Raw genomic sequence first — 25,388 nt, forward strand, 5'->3', positions numbered from 1 at the left:
GATGATCAGTCATGACGTTTAGGACCATGTACAGTTGAAATTTTTAATATAGCATGGATCGGTATCAAACTGCATTTGGTAATCTAATATATGCATTTATGCCTATATCTCACGTTCTATGAAATACTGCAGAAAACGATAAAAACATATTTATACTCTAGACGGTATTTTAGTATGAATGTGTGAATAAAAGAGTAAAATGTTCCTACATCCTGAACGATAGATAATTGATGTTGAATGGGCCATAGTAATGTCAATTTAGCAATACAATTTAAAAAGTTATAGCCCTGCAAAGAAGGTGAACATCTCCATAGACAAATAGCGCTGGCAGAGGATGGTTTAGGATGATCAAAGTGGTGGCAGAGAATGGGTTAATAAGCACTCTGGCACCACCCCGTATACAGCGCTGACAGGAAAGAAGTGTAATCTAGCCAGAATGCACCGATTTGGATCAGTGTGTTATGCGTACCTGCAGGACAGGGGAAAACCCAAGTCCAAGGATGTAAAAGGATTTTTCGTAGGACACGACAGAGGAAGCCCTGCTTTCCTAGTTTATCACCCCGGTAACGGGAGAGTGCAGAAACAAACACATGCTAGTCAAGTTTGTCACGAAGACAACCTGTGAGAGCGAGACACAGACAGAGGAGCCAGAGCTGGACTCCAGAGCAAGGTGTGTAGAAACAGAAACACATCACCCCAGTGTACTGTCAGTGGGGTAAACCCGACCTTTAAGGAGGCCACATTGTCCCCCGAAGAGGGCAAACATACAGTGGGAGGGAAATGGATGTATTCAACAAAGTTACCAGAGGGCAGACAGTCAGTGGGAGGGAAATGTTTGTATTCAATCCAGGAGGGTATTGAAGACCACGGTAAATACAAAGTATGGTTCGTAGAAAATTGCTTAAATGCTGAGGGAGGACACTCCAAATGAGTCCTATGTTTGGTTTCACGTTTAGATACAGAAATGGGTCCCATGTTTAAGTACAGAGGTGGATGAGTTACCATGTTTAAAATACTGAAATGAATCTTATGTTTAGCCCCATGTTTAAGTACAGAGGTGGGTGATTTGCAATGTTTAAATACAAAAGAGGATCTATGTTTAAAATACAGAAGTGGAGGATTTGATCATCGCACCAGACAACAATAGAAAGACCTAGGCAGGTTAAACCATTTATAGGTATAGCTTCGAACAGTCTGTCAAAATTGTGTAAAAATATCGCAGAAGAGATATGTGGGAAAGGTCCTGAGATGTTTTGACTGAACTAAGAAATGTATAGATAAACTGTGGGTAGCTTCATTCTGTTGGACAACGTGTACTCGCCCTGACCTATGTTCTGTTGTGAGTAAGAGTGTCATAGTATTTTTGTTGACCCCACAGAGAACCATTGAACTACATCAAAAATATGTTTTTCGTTATCCCAGAGGTGCAGCAGACGAACAGCGGTGTTTCAGGAAAGATAACAAAGGTTTAAGGATTAAAGCCTACAGTGATACTATCAGCCTGTGAAGCTGAGAATATGTTTCTAGCTATGACAATGCAAAATGTGTTTATCTAGAGCAACTGTTCGAAGTGATGAAGATAAGGTTATGAATATATTGCTCAAAATGCAGTAGGTAATTGAAATGTATTCTCTATACTGAATATGGTGTTTTTGAAGAATGGGCGTTCTGTCAAAACCGTTTAAAATGATGGACATTGTGTATATATGGAGACTGTTGTTTATGGGGACAACCAGGGGACCATTGTGATTGCTAGGAACCCAATGTGTCAATATAGATGTAAACATGTCATTATAAATAATATCTCATCAGGTATGTCATCAGATAAGAAAGAATGACACCGGTTTACTGTTCAATGGACGACAGAGTAGTAGATACTAGGAGGGAACCTAGTTTTGCAAGGGTCATGTTTAATGTGAAGATATTGACTGTCATACCCTATTGATGTTTTTGGGATTATATTATTTCCTTTGTAAAATGTTTTTCCAAGATGTCAGCCAGTGTGCTAGTACAAACCTAAGTGGGAGTGTTTAGATCCGAGGTTCTGTGTAGGATTGTTAGTAACTGTCTAACTGTATATATGGCTGATTACACTAGTAACTGTTTACCTGCATATATAACTGTCTCCACCAGTGACTGTCTAGTTGCATATATATCTGTTCCCACTAGAGGGCGCTCTAGGCGGAACCACCCAGGTACACCACCTTGGGGCAAGTATAAAAGTGAATGTATCCTCCCACTTCCTTCTCTCCCCCATGTCTCTCAGAGAGAGAATAACTGTAGATCTGCTGATTTCCATGTGAATAATAAACCATGCCACGTTAAGGCTCAAGATAGAATCCATGCCTCTTGACCACATTATTGTTGCCCTATAGGCGAATTCTGTTAACAGAGGGAACATTCCCTTATATGTGATACGCGTTATTTTTTTCCGTAGCCGCATTTCTGGCAAGACGCTCTCTGATTGGCCGACGCCTGTTTCTACACTGGTTAAGCTTAGGCACTCTTTCGAAGTTGGTTAAGATTAGAGTGTGTCTTAGAGCGTGACGGCAAGTTCTTTCGACGGTTAAGCTTAGGCACTCTTTTGAAGTTGGTTAAGGTTAGAGTTTGTCTTAGAGAGCATGGCGATAGAACGCCAGGTAGTTTGCAGGCTGTTCGACGCGGAAATGGGCAAAGACACAGCTCGTCACGCGATTGGGCAAACATGTCAGTGGCCAATCAGAGAGCGTCAGTCAGTGGCCAATCAGAGAGCGTCTGCCAGAAATGCGGCTACGGAAAAAAATAACGCATGTGATGATACATGACGTCAGCTACAATAGCTGCGTCTCATTACGCCTATAGCGCCCTCTTGTGGAACAGTTAAAGTGCAGTTACATTCAAGCATATTATTACTTACACTTAACAATCTGGGCTGAAGTTGAATAAAAGATTTATGAAAGAAAAAGTGGTATTTCAACATATAGTAATATTTTTATGGCGTTTTTGAAGAGGACAATTTAGTCCCTTATGGTAAGAGTGAGTCTTTTTTTCAATCTGACATTACAAAAAAACTGAAAATCCATCAAAATCAGTGCTGTTGCTAATCATACATATGCTAGCCTGTTTTTTAACAATAATTTGTGATGCCATCACAAACACTGGCATTTAAAGGGTACAAATAAAAAAATCCCTACACCAGAATGCAGGAAATGAAGTCTTTGGTGGGGGACCCCCAGACCCCCGCTTAAAAAGTGGCCTGACTGGGGCTATATTTTGCACTATATTTCCTGGCCTGAATGATTTCCCCAGTCCGGCCCTGGTTAAAAGCCTCCAATGCTTATTAGTGTGTGTGCGTTTGAACGTTTGCATGTTTCAACCATACATTTCCATTTATAATTTTTTTTAATAATAATTATAATAAAAAAAAGTTTTTACCTCCTATAATAGTGGGGGGGGGGGGTCTCTGACACCGTTATTTCGGGGGTCGCGGCCTGAAAACTTTGGGAACCCCTGGTCTATAGAACAGAGCCCCCTGGGGTCACTCACTTTATAGAAAATAAATTCATGTGAAAAATATTTGTGTGTACGCTATGTACTAATTTGCATACCCTCAAATTATTAAACTGTGCCCTTGGATTTGTAAACCGCACCCTTGAGTTGTGAATCTGTACCCTTGGATTTGTAAACTGTATCCTTGAATTAGGAATCTGCCCATGGATTTGCATTTTGATTATTATTATTGAAGCAGAGTGTTGGCAGGATGCCTCTATGGAATATTGTGTCATGCCAATAAAATGTACCTGCATAAAATATCTAAAGTTAATGTTATGTCATCCATTAGATTACATACTGTACATATACATTTTTGGATAGTGCTTTTGACAGGATATTGCACGTAGCAATCTAGCTGGTGCCATGGCCTCAAGGAACACCTAGGTCAAAGGCCCATACATGGTGACATTGTGGGATGCACGAACCATCATGAACCTTAGCTGCAGACGTCACACAAATTGATATATTGTAGCCATTATATTGGATACATTATAGCCTTTAGTAACCTGGGCTACTTCATCACATCCATTACACACAATTTGGCATGGAGCAAGAGGGTGTTGATGTACGTGAAACGGCACATTAAAAAACATGTGGAGCAAACATTTTCACGGGTTGGAGTTTACACAATAAGACACATGACACCAGGATATAATTTGGAATGTTTATTTAGGATTGTGATGGGAGGTGAATGGGAGAGATAGGCAATTATCAATGCCAGGAGATTGGCGGTTTGGCATGGATACACCCCCATTTGGCTCTCGCGCACCACTCAATGTGGGCAGGGGTTGGGTGCACTCAGTCGCACTGGGTAGGGGTATGGGGGACAGCTCATCTTGTATAGGGGTAGGCCAAATAGTTATATTGGGGGTATGCCTGAGCTGGCGTAGTACCATGGACGAATGACCCCAGGAAGAGAGAGAACAGAAGGAAGAGAGAGGAGTCTCCTGCTGCTTCTGATTCGGGTTGGTTTGCAGTGGGGAATATCACTAATGGATCGGTCCAAAAACGAAATCCACAGTGGACCACAGTACACCATTGTGACATTTAATTATTTCAGCTGGTGCGCTCTTGGCACACAGAGCAGTCCAATAGGCCTGTTCGGCGTATACGTCAGACTCAGTGTGCGCGTGCATCACTGGGGCAGAAAGGAATGTAATCCTGGTCAGAACAACGGGGGAGACTACAATATATTTGCATTTGTTAGCCATGCTAGCAATCTAAACAATCAATCCATGCCAAAGCTAGATATGTAAAAGATGAAAGACTCAACATTCACAGCCATGCTGATTTGGCAAATCGAAAACAAAAACGGCTGGATGTCATTTTGCCAAATCAGCTGATTTTGAAGTAAGTCTGACATATATTATGGCAAACAGGTCTATTGAACTGCTCTGGGTGCCAATAGCGCACTAGCTGAAATAATTAATTGTCACAATGGTGTACGATGAACGACAATGATCATTCCGCTCACACCATGAGGACCATCAACCTGCTGGACTGTCCCAGTTGTCCTGAGCTTCCTCCTGATGGGCTTCTTGAGGCCTTTGCCCTCCGGTCCAGCCAGGAGGATGCCAGCGCTGTCTGCAATTGGACTTCCTCGGATGAGGAGCCCCTACTTTCCAGTGGCTCCGTTATCCATATGGACTCCCTGGCCGCCTCCGACTTCAAGGATGAGCACTAAGAAGCAGCATTCCTCGATCCTGGGACTTGCAACATTCCATGGATCCTGCCAACCCTCCTGCTTTTGGTCACTCTCCCATTAATCAGATTCTGTTAGACTTGCCCAGCATCATCAAGGCTGCAGCTGAGACTAAGGGGATTCCCCTACCCAGCCTCCGCCCCTGCCTGAGCCTGATGGAATGGTTGGCGAGTATTACAGTCAGAAACCTTCTGGAAGACATCTGCACAGCAGTTTCATGGTCTTCTCCTTGCCCATGTGTCAGGTTTTCTCTCTCACTCTGTCCTTAGCTACTCCTTCTAGCTCTGGCTAGAGTGTAAATGCCCCTCTTTCACCCCAGTGGTGGGTTGTTCAGTAGTATGTCTGTCTTTTTCCCTTTGTAATTACAATTTGTAACTTGCACACTGCGTCACCAGGCATTATTTTATTATTCCCCTGGTATGCTTCCCCTTTTATTGATTGCATGAGGAAAGCAGTTACCTACTTCTCTCTTGTTACAATTTGTAACCTGCAATTGTAAGCGACATCTGTTCGACCTCCATTTGCATCTTTCAATTTATCATTTTGATGCGACTAAATCACAGATCAAATATGAATTAAGATCCAGCAATTGCATATCCCATTTCTTGCCTAAAATGCTGTCAGAAACCTATTTGAGTGAACCTTGTAGGTGATTGGATTCTCTCATATCTGGTTGCAGCACAGGTAGTCTGTTTTGTACCTACCACAGAGCTGTAGTTAAATCAGCTGACCAGGTGTCCCCCTTTTGGTTGTACTGTCCCACCATTTGACCAAATGTCCCACGTCCCTCATATTGAGAGGATGTCCCTCTTTTCGAAGCCAAAAAAAACATGCGTCTAAAAGCCCCTCCCTACAGACAGTAAACTTAGCAACCAGCCTCTTGTCCACACACATTGCTCTGATTGGTTATAGTACTTTAGCGTGCTGTCCGCGGGCAAGCAGCATATCATGCATGGTCCGGTTAAATCTCTCGCATTGGCCGTTCCCCTGGGGGTGGTAGGGAGTAGTACGGCTCTTGGAGATCCCGTAAAGTCTACAGAGTTCTTTGATGACGCCAGATTCTAAATTTCGACCTTGGTCGGCATGAAGTCGAGCGGGGCAGCCGTAGTACAGAAACCAATGCCGGATGAGTGCGGCGGCGGTGGTCTTGGCGGTCTGATCTTTGGTCTGGATGGCGATAGTGAATCGGCTGAACATATCGGTCAACACCAGGACGTTCTCATAGCCGCCCGTTGACATCTCTAACACGGTAAAGTCCATAGCTAGAACTTCCATGGGCGCAGTCACGTTGGTGCAGGTCATCGGGGCCTGGGACTTAGGGAACATGTCCCGGGCAAGCGCACACCGTTTGCACTGTTGCACCCAGCCATTCACCTCTACGGTCATCCCTATCCAGAAGTAACTTCGCCTCATCAGGTCTATGGTCCCCCGTCTACCAAAGTGTCCCCCATAGTCGTGTTGGGTCTCATATATGTGTCGCCGCAGTGCCATCGGCACCACCAGTTGCAGGACCTCTTCCCCGTCTCGGGGGTCGGTAACGCGTCGAAACAGTACTTGGTTGCGTAGACGGAAACGCTCCCACTGCCCGTATAACTTGCGGAGGCATGGGTTTACTTCCTGCAACAATGCTTTAGTGGGTGGGGTCCCACGGGTCACCGCCCGCCACACCGGTCCCAGTTCAGGGTCTTCCGCCTGGAATTGTCGCAGTTCGTCCCAGCTATATCCGCTGTTCCCCTTCTGCGCCACTATTTGTCTTGCGACGACCGGACTTCTTCCGCCGGGATCACTACGAAGCCTTCGCTTTGACTCACCTCGTCGGTTGGCCTTGCGACTAGGGCGGGGGCCCGCGACGGGCCGGTCCACGCCTCGGGGCTCAGGCGAGCACGGACTCCTTCCGCCGGGACCACCTTGCCCGGTTGCCTCGGGCCGATCGCGGGGACTTATGGCGGCTCAGTCCGTTCCTCTGGGCCCAGCCGAGGAGGAACGCCTTCCGCTGTGATCGCTAGAAAGTCCTTTTCTGTGTCCACTACCTCTGGTTCTTGCCTCATCGGGATGCATGACAAGGCGTCGGCATTTTGGTTGAGTCGGCCAGGCTTGTAATGTACTACAAACTCGTATTCGGCCAGCTGGGCGACCCAGCGCTGCTCCACCGCCCCCAGATTGGCCGTGTCTAGGTACCGCAAAGGGTTGTGATCGGTGACCACGGTAAATTGGGAGTAGAGCAGGAGGTCTCGGAACTTCTCGGTGATCGCCCACTTCAGGACGAGGAGCTCCAGCTTGAACGCGCTGTAATTCCGGTCGTTCCTTTTGGACCCTCGTAGGCCCTTGCTCGCAAAGGCGATGGCGCGCTCTATGCCCTCTTGCTTCTGGCTCAGCGAGTGCCATACCTTGCCATACCAAATGGACGCCCCTGCTTCTCACATTGCTCAAGAATAATCTGCAGGTTCTGGTTGTTGAGGCAATGTGGGCAGAGAAGTCCAACCGGTCATTAAAGACCACACCTAGGTGCTTGGTGGTCGGGGATGGAGACACGGCTACATTATCTGTGGTGATTGAAAGGTCAGTCAATGTGGATAAGTGAAGTAGCTCCATTTTGCTCAGGTTCAGTTTGAGGTGGTTGGTCGTCATCCAAGTTGAAATATCGGACAAGCAGTCCGAGATCTCTTAAGAGACTTGGGTATCTGTTAAATGGCTTGGCAATCTAAATGGTACAATTTCCCGTAAAAATCTGATAGCAATACCAAAACATTAAACTCATTTGTATTATGTGTTTTATGGAAATTTGTTCTCAGAATTCTATCTTAGAATTGTACCACTCGATGGCCAACCACGTATATATACGTTATTGGGCGCCATCCTTAACACATTCCCAGCCAAAAACGAGTTTACTCGTTATTGGCCGCCAATCGAATAACGCCAATAACGAGTTTACTAGTTTTTGGGATCGTTATATCATTTATTCGCTATATCTATTTGTTGTGAAGGGCCAGATTAAACCGAATATATATATTTATTTATATATATTTAATTGTATTTGTATATTCTCTAATATTCCCTGATATCCCTTGTATATTCCTTGTACAATATGCATTGAATATCCATTCTAGCCTACTGAACATCCCATAATAGTCTCCATTCTACTATTGGTCGAGACCTTGGTGCCAGGCTGCCATACCCCTCAGACCCAGTTCAAACGTACCGCTCGACATGTACGAACAAGTCCTAGTTCCGCGTAGGAATTTGGCTACCGCACCACTAATGGGACTATTTGTTCATAGTGCGTATATATACTGCGCTACTAAAGTAGGACTTTCTTTTCAGTCCAGTTTCTTACCCTCCAATAGAGTCACAGACGTAAAGCCTCCCCGCGATGCCACGTGTGGGAGTAAGGCCAAGGTCGGCCTACCATCGGTATTGAGACATCGTGTATATTAATATTTGAATAGTCATATTTGGCACTATATCGTCGAGTTGGACGTAGTCTATTAAGCTAATAATAGTCTGTTAATATATAGTGCTTCGTGCGGTGAGAATACTACCGTAGTCAGTACCCCATCGTTTCGGGCAGAGAACTGGCTGCTTACCCAGGGTGGTTGACCCTATGTGAAGCTGCACCCGAGGAGCCCCAGAGCCGACGAGCGAGTGGACCTGTATACCGGATTATTCTACCGACGACAGCCCGCCTTCCCAGGCACGGATTATGCTTTGGATACTTTGATTATTCTATGGATAAAGACCCCCGACACTACCGTGTGTTGGAACCCCCCCCCCTGGAGAGGACGCAAGGTGAGGAGACGCTCTGCAAGACGAGGTCTCTCCACATCTCTCCCCCGTGGACCGGAGAGAGCCGGCCCACAAAGAGTCCACCTGCTTTCATCTGTGGTCCAAGGATCGCCGGCGCATTGAACGGCACTACAGTGGGTTCTCCTGGGATACCCTTGGCCGGACGAGGCAGCTGGATTCTACCCCCCCCCCCTCCTACTCCTGTCGGCTTACAAGCGACCGGATTAACCCCCTCTAGTGTATCCAGCCTATAATCATTAAAGTATCATTGCTGTTATTCCTTAACTATTCCAGGTCGTATATTTACCACCTGCGCCTTCAGAGATTGGACATTATCTATTGATATACCGACGAATACTCCTTGCCATAAAAGTGCATACTATTTCAATTCATAAATGTAATTAAGTGATTAAGTGCTTATTCTACACACCATCGCTGTGTAGGAAATAAAGACCTGTTTCTAATTCGTACATTTGTGTTGGATCCGTTTCATCTACGTGAGAGTGTTCATGATAATATATTTATGCCGTGTACTGGGTGGCCGAATATTAAGTACAAAGGTAGTGGTAGTAAGTATCATATCTAGTAATACAGTCAGGGAATTGTACCCCTCAGTTACAATTGGTCCTTCGAGCCGGAGGGTAATCAGTGTAATATTAATATAGTGTTATTAATATTGAAATGGCCTATGATGAACACTCCACGAAACGATCCTCCTAACCAACGCCCGCAGCGCGAACGACGGCTCCCTCAGTACTTAGAGGCTTACGCTGTCAGTCAACAACCTAGTCTTCTACTAACAGTAAACGCGGTAAAACTAGAAAGTAAAAGTATGTCTAACCCCAACGCCCAGACTACCCCGACCATAGAGGCCCCTACGGGCTCTAATGTAACTGACCAAGTTCACGGTGGGGACCAGTGGGAACCAGACATGACTTCACACCCCGCCAGTACTGAAGAAGTAGTCCCCGATGAGTCCCGGGAGGAATACAACGCTACCGAGAGAGAACTCGGCACGGAAGAAGACGGGGAGAGCACCGTGGAGATAGAGCTCCAAGGCTCCGCAAGGAGTACCCCGAGGGAAGGCTCCCCTATACAACCGCCTTCTCCCAGCGAGGCAGAGAGGACCCTACAGCAGGCATTCCTCGTCAGCCTGAAAGCCTCTACTGAACGCGATAGACTCCAGGGTGAACGCGATCGATTGCAGATACAGCAACGGAGCGAAGAAGAGCACATACGCCTGGAAATAAGACGCATTCAGATGGAAGAGAATGTGGCCCGAGACCGAGCAGACAGCCAGCGAGCAGCTGCTGGTGCTCTACGGGACGCAGAGCGCGACAGACAGCAAGCGCAACTAATAGAACAGCTGATCAGACGGACAACACCCTCTCCCTCCGCCAGAGGCTCCAGGAACTCGTCTAGACACACCTCCAGGGCGGCATCCCCTAGCCGAGTAAACAACCCTGAACTTGACCAACAGACGAGGTCTATACCCCCCACAGACCACCTCCCCCCACCGGTCCAAGCGAGACTTAGCAACCGGGAAGGAGCAGCATATCCTGTGGAGAGGCTAAACCAGAGACTACAAGCACTGGATGACCTAACTGAAGACGAAGAGGAAGAGGAGGAGAACCGCGCCCGAAGACAGCACAGTACTCTACCGGACCAGGAGGTCCGGTACAGCCCAGGCTATACTCCCGCGGAGCTGCGCTACAGACCCCCGACTCTATACACGGGTGAGCACGACGCACGACCCGCACCGAGGAACAGCACCTGGACAAGCGGGCCATGGTACACTGCCGGTACCAGCCCATACCAAGGAGCGGGAGGAGACTCGCCTAGGAGGCCTCCCCCCCAACGCTCGCCGATGTATCCACAGTCAGCGTCATACATTGGCACGCCTATGGTACCCGACTTCACCCAAGAGAACCGGGCCCAGTATACAGAACTCCGCATGTGTCTGGAGACCATGTTGGTGGATGTATTGGATGAACGCCACAAATACGCCATCCTACTGCAGCACTTAAAGGTGCCCCGCGCACATAATATAGCGCTCGCCTACGCGACTTCCACCACCCCATACACAGCAGCGCTGGTAGCATTGGACCAGAGGTATGGGCGCATATGGGATTACGTGATCCAGGAGATCCGACACATCGACCGCTTACCCCCAGCAATAGACAATCGAGCACTGGACGACCTGTCCATCAGAGTGCAGTCCCTGGTAGGGATGTTGGGAGCGCAAAGAGAGAAGGGGAAGTATGAACTTTACGCCAACTCAAATGTGGAAAGGATCCTGGAGAAGCTGCCGCCCGCTCGTCAGGAGCGCTTTAGGCGGCAGAGGGACCACAGAGACCCGAATGGCCCCGAACCGAACCTCCTCGATCTAGCAGACTTCCTGGCGAGAGAAGTCAGCAGCCTACGGCTAGATACATTCGGACGGAGCACCCCTGGCTCCAGAGAAGGAACCAGACGACTAAATGATGGAAGAAGATCGGTGACTGTGATGCACCAATCGGAGTCAGTACCGAGCAGCAGGAGCCACAGTACCCCCTCCAGAACGGAGAAGTGGAAGATAGTGTGCCCCTACTGTGAGAAAGAACACTGGCTAGCGCAATGTGACTCCTTCCCCAAGCTGAACGCGGAGGAAGCAGGTCAATGGATAAAGTCCAACAAGCGCTGTTTTCGCTGTGCGCGCTCACACATGGCAGTCGAATGCCGCTTAAAGAAAAGGTGCACCAAGTGCGATGGAGCCCATCTGGACATACTTCACGACAGTAACAGACGGCGCCCTTCACCTGCACCATCCAGCCGCAAAGCGAGCGTCATGTACATCGATCCCGCCAGCAGCAGTGGAGCCCGAGTACTCCTAAAAGTAGTGCGTGTGACACTAAGCTACCAGAATAAAGTCCTGGACACTTACGCCGTCCTCGATGACGGGTCAGAGAAGACCCTGCTGCTCGCCTCCGCTGCGGCCCAGCTAGGGCTGCGGGGAAGCGAAACCCAAATGACAATTCGGACAATAAGACGAGATTTGAAGACGATAAAGGGCGAGAATGTCTCATTCTCTATCGCAGCAAGCGGCCAGCCTGAGCGACGGTACCAGATTGCAGACGCTTTCACCAGCCAAGAAATAGGACTGTCGCGGTACACATACCCCGTCGCCAAGCTGATGGAGAAATATGCACATCTGCGCAAGTTACCGATCCCGCTCATAGACAATGCTATGCCGACCCTGTTGATAGGCTCCGACCATGCAGACCTCATTGTCCCGATAGACCGGGTTCATACCGGACCCCGAGGCTGTCCTGCAGCAGTCGAGACCCGTTTGGGATGGACTCTCCAAGGCCCGCTCGCCAAATCTCTCAACCGAAGTACAGCCACTAGATGTCTCCACTCCCGAGTCACAGAGGGAGAAACCGCACTCCTGCAACACGTAGAGCGGCTATGGAGCTTGGAACAAATGCCCTTTAAGAATGGAAAGAAAGACATTCGCTCTAAAGATGACATTTACGCCATTCACCTCCTCGAGACAGGGACCAAGAGAGTCCCGGTCAACGGCGTGTTGAGATACGCCACGCCACTCCTGCGGCGAGAAGGAATGCCTACTTTCCACGCCAAGACAGACGCCATAGAACGGTACCTGCTGAACACGGAGCGGCGCTTAGCCAAGAACCCCGCCCAAGAGAGTGTATACCGCGCTGAGATTGAGAAGCTCATCACAGCGGGACACGTCACAAAGATGGACATTAAAGAGGCTGACCAGACCACTGAATCGTGGTACGTGCCCCACCACAAGGTCCATCACAACGGTAAAGACCGCATAGTATTTAACTGCAGCTACCAGATCGGATCCCAAAATCTGAATAAAGAGTTACTGCCCGGTCCCACACTCGGCCCCTCCCTACTCGGCGTTCTACTCCGCTTCCGCCAGGAAAAGGTGGCCATCAGCGGGGACATTAAAGGAATGTTCCTGCAGGTGAGATTAGTAGAGGCGGACAAGCCCCTGTTACGGTTCCTATGGAGAGAGAAGCCATGAGATGAGCACCCAGCCATCTACCAATGGGAAGTCCTCCCCTTCGGAACGACGTGCAGCCCCTGCTGTGCGACATTTGCACTACAGAAACATGTAGCAGAGGACCCAGCAGCGGACGAAGAGGTCCGACACAGCGTAAAGAACAGCTTCTACGTAGACAACTGTCTACAAAGCCTTTCAACCCAGGAAGAAGCCGAGGCTCTCCTGATTAAACTCCGCGCCTCATTGATCAAAGGCGGCTTTGATCTCAGGCAGTGGGCCAGCAGCGATCCGCAAGTACTGCGCAGCCTCTCCTCCGAGGACAAGGCAGCCAGCAGCGAGACCTGGATGGCTACAATCCCGGGAGAAGCCCAGGAGATGACCCTGGGATTGGTGTGGCGATTCAAAACAGATTCGCTTCACTACAGACACAAGCCCCTGACTACGGAGCAGGGAAGGCCGGCGGCGGCGCCGACCACCAGACGGAGTGTGTACACAACACTCGCCCGACAATATGACCCGCTAGGATGTATTCTACCGTACACCACCAGGGCAAAAATGATTGTACGAGCATTGTGGGACAAGGACCAGGGCTGGGACGACCCCATTCCCGCACACCTTGCATCCACCTGGAGAGAGTGGGAGATGGAGCTCCACTCACTCCCAGGCGTTAATATGCGCCGAAGCTACTTCCCACCCACGGTGAGGCCAGAGACATGTAAAATGGACTTACACGTCTTCAGTGACGCCTCAGAGGTCGCATACGGATCAGTAGCCTACTTGCGGGCCCAAGACCAGGGGGGAGAGATCTACACAGCATTTGTCCTCGCCCGCTCGAGAATAGCCCCACGCAAGCAACAATCTATCCCACGTCTAGAGCTCTGCGCAGCCCTAGCCGGAGCGCACCTAGCCACGCTCATCCAACGTGAGCTCACCATACCGGTGTCTAGAACAATCCTGTGGTCAGATTCCACGACAGTACTCGCCTGGATCAAATCGGACTCATGCAAGTACAAAGTCTTCGTGGGAGTCAGAGTCACCGAGATTCAAGACTTAACCGAAGAGTTAACCGGAGAAACAGAGTGGCGCTACGTTGATACAAAACAGAACCCAGCTGACGTCATCACCCGGGGGATGCCCCTGGATGACCTCACCCGTCGCAATGTCTACAGTGACGGCCCCGCATTCCTAAGACTCCCGGAAGGACAGTGGCCCATGCCTATCCCGAGGGAAGCAAGTCCAGAGGAGGTGGAAATTAAGAAGTCTGTGTTCTGTGGATTGAGCACCGTAGCCTCCACCGACCCTAACATAAACGATTGCACGTCCATAGAGAGTGCACAACAAAGAACATTCCTGCGGTACCACCCGGAGCGCAAGTCCCCCGCTGATATGTCAGCGTCTAACTACGAGGAAGCAGAATTGCTTCTACTGCAGCGAGCCCAGAGAGACTCGTTCCCCGATGAATTGGCCTGTCTACAGGGAGGAAAGCCCGTCCCATCCGACAGCAGATTAATTCACCTGGCCCCCGAGAGCGACGCTCACACCCTCATCAGAGTGGGTGGTCGCCTACGCAGAGCCCCCAATCTACCGGATGACATTAAATACCCGATCGTATTGAACAGCCGACACAAGGTCACAGAGCTGATTATAAAGAAATACGATGAGGATGTACATCACGCAGGAGCAGAAAGAGTCTTCGCGGAAATCAGACGTCGTTACTGGATCCTACAAGGAAGAGAGGCGGTACGACGCTTCCAACAAACATGTCTAGACTGCCGCAAGTGGCGCGCGCAGCCCAGCATACCAAGGATGGCTGACCTTCCTCCATGTCGCCTCCGAATCGGTGACAAGCCATTCCACTCAACGGGTATGGACTGCTTTGGCCCGCTGCACATAAAGAAAGGAAGAGGAACCGAGAAGCGGTGGGGTATTGTATTCAAATGCATGACCACCAGAGCGATACACATCGAGCTTCTCCCGACCATGAGCACAGACTCATTCCTTATGGCCTTCCGTAGATTCATATCACGGAAAGGAAGACCGTCTACCCTATTGTCCGATCATGGGACAAACTTTAAAGGCGGCGAAAGAGAGCTGAGAGAGAGCTTCCAAGCTATGGGCCCAGAACTTAGGACCCACCTCGCTCCAGCACAGGTTGATTTCCAATTCAACCCCCCAAACGCACCCCACTTCGGTGGCACTTGGGAACGAGAAGTGCGCTCCATAAAGACAGCCCTGTACGCAGTACTTGGGGCCCAGACTGTGGCGGAAGAAGTCCTAATGACAGTCCTCACGGAGATTGAGGGAGTACTTAACTCGAAGCCCCTCGGATATGTCTCCAGTGATGTGGCGGATATCGACCCAGTTACCCCCAACACACTCCTGATGGGGCGGCTAGATCCCACATTACCCCAGACAATGTACCGGCCTGAAGAAGCGAACGGCCGACGAATGTGGAGGTACAGCCAAGTATTAGCCGACAAGTTTTGGAACAGTTTCCTACTGCACTACCTACCGTCTCTACAGACCCGCCAGAAGTGGGTAAAGGAGAGAGACAATTTGACAGAAGGAACAGTCGTCATGATTATTGATCAATCACTGCCCAGAGCTATGTGGCCGGCCGGCCGCGTAAGCAAAGTGATCACCGGTGCCGACGGCAAGGTCCGAGCAGCTGAAGTGCTCGTCCAGGGTCGCACTTACACCCGTCCCGTGGCAAGGCTCATAGAACTGCCTCGACTCCCAGACACAATCGATGATGACCATGACCCTACAACCCTATGACTTTGTGAAGTTGACTGACCCCTACAGCAAACCCTTATGTGTAAATAGACAACGCGATTAATCTGTCTCCGTTTAACTGATTAGGTCTGGGACCTATTCAGGGGGTGGCTGTTGTGAAGGGCCAGATTAAACCGAATATATATATTTATTTATATATATATATTTAATTGTATTTGTATATTCTCTAATATTCCCTGATATCCCTTGTATATTCCTTGTACAATATGCATTGAATATCCATTCTAGCCTACTGAACATCCCATAATAGTCTCCATTCTACTATTGGTCGAGACCTTGGTGCCAGGCTGCCATACCCCTCAGACCCAGTTCAAACGTACCGCTCGACATGTACGAACACGTCCTAGTTCCGCGTAGGAATTTGGCTACCGCACCACTAATGGGACTATTTGTTCATAGTGCGTATATATACTGCGCTACTAAAGTAGGACTTTCTTTTCAGTCCAGTTTCTTACCCTCCAATAGAGTCACAGACGTAAAGCCTCCCCGCGATGCCACGTGTGGGAGTAAGGCCAAGGTCGGCCTACCATCGGTATTGAGACATCGTGTATATTAATATTTGAATAGTCATATTTGGCACTATATCGTCGAGTTGGACGTAGTCTATTAAGCTAATAATAGTCTGTTAATATATAGTGCTTCGTGCGGTGAGAATACTACCGTAGTCAGTACCCCATCGTTTCGGGCAGAGAACTGGCTGCTTACCCAGGGTGGTTGACCCTATGTGAAGCTGCACCCGAGGAGCCCCAGAGCCGACGAGCGAGTGGACCTGTATACCGGATTATTCTACCGACGACAGCCCGCCTTCCCAGGCACGGATTATGCTTTGGATACTTTGATTATTCTATGGATAAAGACCCCCGACACTACCGTGTGTTGGAACCCCCCCCCCCTGGAGAGGACGCAAGGTGAGGAGACGCTCTGCAAGACGAGGTCTCTCCACATCTCTCCCCCGTGGACCGGAGAGAGCCGGCCCACAAAGAGTCCACCTGCTTTCATCTGTGGTCCAAGGATCGCCGGCGCATTGAACGGCACTACAGTGGGTTCTCCTGGGATACCCTTGGCCGGACGAGGCAGCTGGATTCTACCCCCCCCCCTCCTACTCCTGTCGGCTTACAAGCGACCGGATTAACCCCCTCTAGTGTATCCAGCCTATAATCATTAAAGTATCATTGCTGTTATTCCTTAACTATTCCAGGTCGTATATTTACCACCTGCGCCTTCAGAGATTGGACATTATCTATTGATATACCGACGAATACTCCTTGCCATAAAAGTGCATACTATTTCAATTCATAAATGTAATTAAGTGATTAAGTGCTTATTCTACACACCATCGCTGTGTAGGAAATAAAGACCTGTTTCTAATTCGTACATTTGTGTTGGATCCGTTTCATCTACGTGAGAGTGTTCATGATAATATATTTATGCCGTGTACTGGGTGGCCGAATATTAAGTACAAAGGTAGTGGTAGTAAGTATCATATCTAGTAATACAGTCAGGGAATTGTACCCCTCAGTTACACTATTCATAATTCATAGCTGCAGCCTCTGGTATAGTCTTCAGACCCTGTCTGAGCTGGCAGACGGTCAACACCGCCCTCTACTGCCAGGCGGAGCTATTGCATCTCATTGAAAATGGGCTTGTGTCTTTTAGGAGCTGATCTGAGCCGGGAGGGCAGGGTTTAAATATTCAGGCGAGCCACTTCTATACAACAATGTCATCAGTAACTCCGCCCGCCCGCCCCGTCATTGTGAAACGGTCGGTAGTGTGGTGCGGACCTCCACAAGTATTATTTGGAATTGCGATAAGATATTTGGATTATCTCTTTTGCATTACATCAGATACAAGGTAAGAACATCATATATGAATTTGATCGTTGATCTGACATTTATTTCTACCCCGATCACAGCAATCTGTGTGGACCGTGTATGACTGTTTACCATTGGCTGCGGTGGGGGTGGGGGGGGGGGGGAGCGGCCCGCTACAACAGTCGTTTCATGATGTATGGACGAGGAGACATAATAGTGATAATCTAGCGTTGATTTCAGGATAATTAGATAATCAGCCGAAAAATTACAACGTGATGACTGAGTTACAGTCAAATGCATTTTTCTCGCCTTTTCCTGGAAACAGCATATCGGGACTCCGAAAGTGCAGTACCGGCCAGATCCTGGTATTGGCGCTGTCTTTTGGCGCTGTTTTTTTCACTCCGGGTCGTTTTCTGTTAGCCTGAAGCGAGGGCTTTACCCGATCGCGTGAAATACTTTTTGCGACGCCGAATTCAGTATGCAATAAAGGAATATAGCATCAGCCAATGGACATATCGATCTACCAGATGGCGATCAAATAACTGGGAAATTATTTTTGGAATCCAACCGGCCACAGGTAAGAGCGATTTGACGTCAATTTCAATCTGATCAGGCCTTGTTCTCATAGCCGCATCCACCCGGTCAGTGTATGGTGTTGCAATAACGAATGCCATTATTGGTAATCAATAATCAGAAACGACTTCCCCCGCCCCCCCCCCCCCCCCTTTCATGCATTCATGGTGGACCATGATACCGATCATATGCATTTAGATTTTTAACTCTAGCTTGTGTAGGGCCGAAACGCCAATCGATTTAACGTTATTAGCTTAGCGCCCTATAACTAGCTTTGCAGGAATTACCCCAAAACATTGCGGTATATAGTTCATATGCACAACGCTATAAAATGGGACCGTATTAGGGGTGGAACAGTTCACAAGATCAACGGTTCGGTTCGTATCACGGTTTTGTGGTCACGGTCTCCGGTTCGGTTCTATATACGTTTTTGATTTTTGATTTTTTTTATGTAACACAAAAATTTAAAGATTTAAAGCGGTTTGCCTTAAATAATGTTTGGCACACAAAGACCGAACTGACTGAAAAATATAGGCTACATTTGTCAAAGTATTAACTTAGTGCAAACTAACTAAATAATTAAACCTTTCTATTTTTGTGGCCACATTATAGAAAAAGGATATCAACAAAGTATGCATATGCTCAACCAGCACTAGACTTTCTTATAAAAAAGGAAAAGTCACAGAACAGATTATTAGGGTTTTAAATAGGGACGTTTATGGGGTTTCTTGTATTAATAATAATTTGCACTAAGGAATGTTGTAACTGTTGTTATCAACAGAAAAAAGGAGATGTTACAAGGGAATGGGGAATGTTATATAAACCCCCCCCCCCCCCCCCCCCCACAGTGATGTGCAGTCGCGGACTGGGACCATAATTCCTACCAGGAATTTGACTCAGGCCAGGCCAGGCACCCCCCCCCCCCCCGGGAAAAAACGTTAGGTTATGACTATAACCAAGTTCTGTTAGTATAGCGGCGCTCGGCGTCACTCTCTGCACTGTCCTCGCACATGTGCACGCGCACTGAATAAAGACCACAATGTACCTTTAATCCCAATATTTGTCTGACCACACCCCTATTAGCTTACCCATATAAGCAGGGATGGGGCCACCCACTCGCCTCCTTCCCAAGCTTTCACCACAAGGCGAGATCAAGGGCTGCAGCGGCGTCGGACGCCGAGCGTCGCTATACTAACAGAACTTGGTTATAGTCATAACCTAACGTTCTGTATCGTATAGCTCTCGCTCGGCGTCACTCTCTGCACAAGGGAGGCCGAGCGAGAGTCATCGGCCGACAAATACACCCCGCTGAAAGCCCCCCACAACCATCAGAACAGGGAGGGCCGAGCCCCCCCGACCCACCCTAATGGAGGGCACCCCCCCTATTGGGGGCTTCACGGGAGGGCGACGGACCCGACCGTGCGAAGAGGCACTCAAGCAACTCAACGCACAGGGTGAGCAGACCGTGGCTTGACCCCACGACTACACACACGCACAACCCGCATGCCACCCGGGAACGAACGGAGGAAACAACCTCGTTACTGCCCCCAGAATCACGGGGTCAAGGGCAAACCCAACCCCGTGGCAAGGCCGTAGCAGCGGAGCGCGAAGGAAGACCCAGACCCACCAAAGGGACTGGACCCCCTGGAACGGGGGCCCGGAGAAGTCCATGATGCCAGCATCAAGACCCCACCAGGTGGGCACTTAGTGACCCCGCCCCCCACATCGCCAGCGTATTCGGACAAAGGCCCCTCAGCCGAGCAGGCCCTGTCCCCCCAACAGTACACCGCCTGGCACACTGACCCTGCAGAACAGGCAGTCAGCATGGCCGTAAGCACACAAAAAAGGTTAACCAACGGAAGCAGGCAGCGCACCGGGGAAAAACCAGGCAACAGGCTGTTAACCCTAGCCTGGAGACTGCGGACGAGACAGGCGCCAGAGGGGACAGCTGAACACAGCCGCCCCGGCGGAAGGGGCGTATGCTGGCGTTGTTGCATGACCAAGCCTCCATTTAAAAAAAACCCACCCAGAGGGGTTGAGGCAGAGAAGGCTGACACGATTGGCAGACGTCATGAACGTGCAGGGGCACCCTCAACCGGGTAACCCGGGAGTTGACACTGCTCCAACACACCAGGGAATCAACCACCTTGGTGTTACCCAATGCGGTGGTTGTTCCTATAACCCCTCAAGAAAAAACTCCAAAACACACCAGCGGGTATACACCGGCTATACCGCAGTACAAGTGTTTCAGTTTTCAAAAAAGGGTTAACCCAGGCCTACGGGTCGACGAAACATGACTTTGGACCGGGCCCGGCGATACGGGAAGCACAGGGTCACCAGAGGAGGTCAAAAGACCACCCCAACAGGCCCCTCTTCGCCATGCGTGAGAGAGGAGCGAAAAAGAATGGAGAACCAGCCCCAAGCACACCGTACTTGGTATTCCCAGGCGGTCTCCCAACCAAGTACTAACCAGGACCAACCTGTGTAGCGGCCGAGATCTGACGAGATCGAGCGTGTACAGGTTGGCATGGCCGTAAGCCATTACGACAGTGCTGAGTAAAAAATTTACCCAACCAGGGTCTCCATAGCGCTTAACCCTGTGACACCCGGACCGACCTGGCATTTTTCCCCCTGAAAAAAGCCCAAGTCCCTCAGGGTACCAGAACAGCAGATCTGCATCCCCGGCGGACAACGGGTTCAACTGATCCGGACCAGCGTGACCAGAACCAGTCCCGTGCCCTAACCACGCCGACATGCCTACTCCAGGAGAAGGGGCAGATATGCGTGTTGATCTTAAACATGAAAAGAAGGCGCCACCCAGACGTTCGGGCGAACCGCGCCCGGTGGCCCACCCCCAGGGCGTGAGACCCCTCTACATATGTTCAGATCCATTCCGTCATCATCCCCCAGATATGAACGAGAATCCGTCGATAACCAAACCAGGTGGTCGGATTTGGTCGTCGGAAGAGGAAAAACCCCCACAACCCATCATCACCTACAAAAAATGGCAAAAACACTCTACAGAGGAACGCCGTTTTTCATAATGAGAGAATACATGATCCTCGATTAGTATCGGCCACAGGCCTTGCTAAGCACACACGAAAGCGACCAAACAATCTTTTCTCTTAGGAAAATAAAGTTTCTCCAGCAGTTTTAGCACAACCTCAGCAATCAAGCTAAGGGTTACATCGTATCCCTACCACACAGTGACACAATGTAGTGCAACAACATGTCTGAAAGGAGGATGAAGAAGTCCCCAGGGAACCGGGGGGAAACACAATCCTCCTACTTTACCCTTAATACGGCCAGTTAAAACAGGAAAACCTGTTAATATGTGAACACACTGTTCATTGTCATTACAGGCTGAGAAGAGAATCATTCTTTACTCATTCATCACTAAGCATAGCTTTATAGGTTAGTTAACCCCCTTAGTTGTGAGTACACGGTACATATAAACACACATGATGTTTCTCAACACAACAAACCAGATCATTCTCACATCTGTAACAACAACCCGATTTGCATGGAGAAGCTAAATACCAGTGACAAGACAATTCACACATAACTCGCGTCGTATCCTAAATGTAGTGCAGCAACACTCGTTTTTGGAAAACATCGTTATTTACAAAACATTTAGAAGGGAAAGCCAGAAGGAGTGTACAAGGTCTGGCCAAACCTTGCCTACCCGGAGCGTAGATCAAGCGAAGTGCAGTCTCAAGGCACCGTAGTAAACACAGCCGTCCTGTGTTGTCGATCTGGGCAGCATCGCCGCTCCCTCCCGTCGCTACGGTCCCTCTTGTTGACGCAGTCCTTGCCGTCCTGGCCCAGGGCAGGTTCGACGAACATCCTCTGTCAAAGATGACGTCGTAGTCAAGTGTGTTTAAAACATGTTATAATCAAAGCACGTTCAACAGAGTAGCATTAAGCTAACGCCGCTCCAACCGTCGGTCGCTACCGCCCCTGCCCGCGAGACGCCGAGCGAACGGCGCACGCGACCAGAGGGGAGCTTCGAATCCCCCCCCGCCTCTCCCCGTAAGGGAGAGGGGAGTTGGGAACCGCGGCGGCGCGCGAGGGGCCGGGGCCACCCCGTGCTGGGCCTCGGCCGATAGCAGCAAGCTAACGTTTCCTAGCCTAGCCAGGTAGGCCACCTAGTGATCACAGCAGGCTAGCGCCGCAGCTAACAGCTGACTGGCTAACAGTAGGCCACCACTAGCACGTAAGCTAAGCAGCTATCACCTGAACTTGTACACAATGATATAACACTCACCCAGACAGGCCGCCGTTCTGAAACCCTCCTCACTTTTTAAGAGAAAAGAGAAACAAGATGTCAACACAGTTTTACAACGGTGATTTTACCAACACCCGACGGAGCCAGCACAATACCCAACTGGCCTGTGTAGCTGACTTTGAACACAGATCTTCCGCTAATGAACATCTATGCCCATATCTCCTCGTGAGGGAATACTCTCATTTGGATATGAAAGATGGGGCCTAACACGGTGACAGAGAGACATCCACTCGTCCAGAAAACACAGGGATCACCAGTGTTAATGGTCGTGGCCCACTAGTTAAACTATAATGGGCTTCAGACCAAGGTCTTCTGTCGCCTAGGAGGCTGAACAAAGGACCCTAGTCTGGGGCCGGTTTTCATAAACATTGTCAACTAGCCCCCATAGCACTAACAGACAAGTGGAGCTTGCCAGCAAACATAACTCACCAAACCTGGAACCCACCGCTCCTCACAACAGCGGCGCGTCCTACAGCCCAGCTGTGTCTTTACCGCAACCAGCACACAGCAAGGACTGCAGTTGGAAAAGCATGTAGCGGCGCGAACTCCCAATACGAAAACCGGTGGAGGATTTTTAGAATGATCATCATCTTCCAGACACTCCAGTACGAAGACAATATCGCCGTATTTTCTCGTAAATAGTGAGAGAGAAAATAAAGATATGATGTCAACGTATCCTTGTTTTCCAACTCTTCTCCTACCATCACATCACTTCAAGTGGGGATCTACCGAGGCACTTCCTTGTGGTGAAAGCGAGAAGGAGGCGAGTGGGTGGCCCCACCCCTGCTTATATGGGTAAGCTGATAGGGGTGTGGTCAGACAAATATTGGGATTAAAGGTACATTGTGGTCTTTATTCAGTGCGCGTGCACGTGTACGAGGACAGTGCAGAGAGTGACGCCAAGCGAGAGCTATACGATACAGAACTGCGTTTTGTATCTCTTCTTTATTTAACCTTTATTTAACCAGCAAGTCCCATTGAGATACAAGATCTCTTTTGCAAGGGAGACCTAGCCAAGATGACAGCAATAACATTTGCAATATATCAGTATAAATTCGACCTGGCTTCAGCACCATGGACAGCGACGCTGTCACAAAACGGACGATACAAATCGTATACACTACACCAAAGTGTAGAATAACTACTTTCCAAATAATGGATTGTCCAAATGTCGGGTTATAATACGAAAGTGTCCTTTATAGAAGTTTACCGGTGCACGTTTCATTACATTTCTCTACTTCACTGGCGCTATTGCATCACTCACCATCCCGCTGCTGCCGTCAGTTCACATAATGACGCGCTCCTTACATCTTGCGGCTTCAATATCAGCATCCAAATCATCCATCAGACTTATAGCTGTTCTATTTCACGGTCAGGTTCCAACAAACTGTCTTCTTTAACTCCCAGCAGTAAATCCAATAAAGTGATCAAGTGATCCGGAGTTTCCACGTCAATTTCAATGTCCATCTGATTCAAAACTTGCGTAATAACACCTCTGATTGCGCCCGCTTTCGTCTCATTCTTTCAATTGTAGTCCGACGTTCGTCTTCACCCATTCTAGAGATATCCAAAACGTTCATATCTCCCGGGTTTCGGCAGTTGATCTCATCATGATTTAAATTAATAGGCTTGTTTGAGATTGGCGACTATCGAGGCCTGCGCAGGCGCACTGCATCGCGCTGGGTTGTGAACAGTGTTGGGCAAGTTACTTTTAAAAAGTAACTAGTTACAGTTACTAGTTACTTCTTCCAAAAAGTAACTAAATTACTTACTCAGTTACAAATTATAAAAGTAACTAGTTACTTCAGAAAGTAACTATTGCGTTACTTTCAATATATATATTTTTTTACATAAACAACATACACAAATCTAAACTATTTTAATGTTGCTGTGGGACAAAGTGAGACTAGCCTCCAATCAAATGCCATGTATGTAGATATTATAATTACTATGTTTATATATTAGTGGATCATACAAATACAATAGATGTTTTGGAACTTTTGATATGTATTGCCCCTCAACAGGCCACAACTGGGCAACATTAAATTATGCTTGTTAAGCACTATACCAAAAATAAATAACAAATATATACTGATTGATTGAACATTTTAATTAACAGATTGCAGAATGGGTACAATACAGTACGGCTCAATACACACAATTGTTAAGGGGGTGCAGATCAGAGAAAGACTTTCGTCTTGTTTACATCAGGGTCCCCCATTTTCAATTCATGACATACACAACATACAGATATAAGAATCTAATCGAATAATTCTAAACCAATCTAATCATGTGACATTTAAGACATGCATGACATACATATATATATCTCTGCGCACCAGACTGTGCTATTAAACCAGGAAGTGCAGCACTATGTTGAGCCCATAGATATATATCTATGGTTGAGCCTGTCAGCAGTAGAGCCACTACTGCCCTGCGCTGCAACACAAGAGTGAACCGCTGTCTCACGCTGACTGCTCGCTTATTATGTTGTTCCGTTGGATTCGTTTTAGATTATTTGTACACTACACAGACCCGCGGTCTCCGCTGACTGAATCGCTTGTGTTGTGGCTCAGACTCTCGATGCGTTAAACCCGCCCACCTCTACCTTTGATTGGCTTACCATGACATTTTACTCAGCCTCAGCCAATCGTCAGCATGTATGCTTGGCTCGCGCACTGCCCACTAAACAAGGAAGAACATATTATTGCCTCTCGGCGCAGAGATCTGTCTGATGAAAGAAACAGGTTCATTCATAGTAACGTGCCGCATTTTTTTGCAGTAACGCTAACGGCGTTATTAAGATTGGAAGAGTAATTACTCGTTACTGAAAAAACGAATGCCGTTAGTAACGCCATTACTTATACGCCGTTATTCCCATCACTG

This window comes from Notolepis coatsorum (assembly GCF_963971535.1).
Source record: "Notolepis coatsorum genome assembly, chromosome: 19".
Classification (NCBI taxonomy): domain Eukaryota; kingdom Metazoa; phylum Chordata; class Actinopteri; order Aulopiformes; family Paralepididae; genus Notolepis; species Notolepis coatsorum.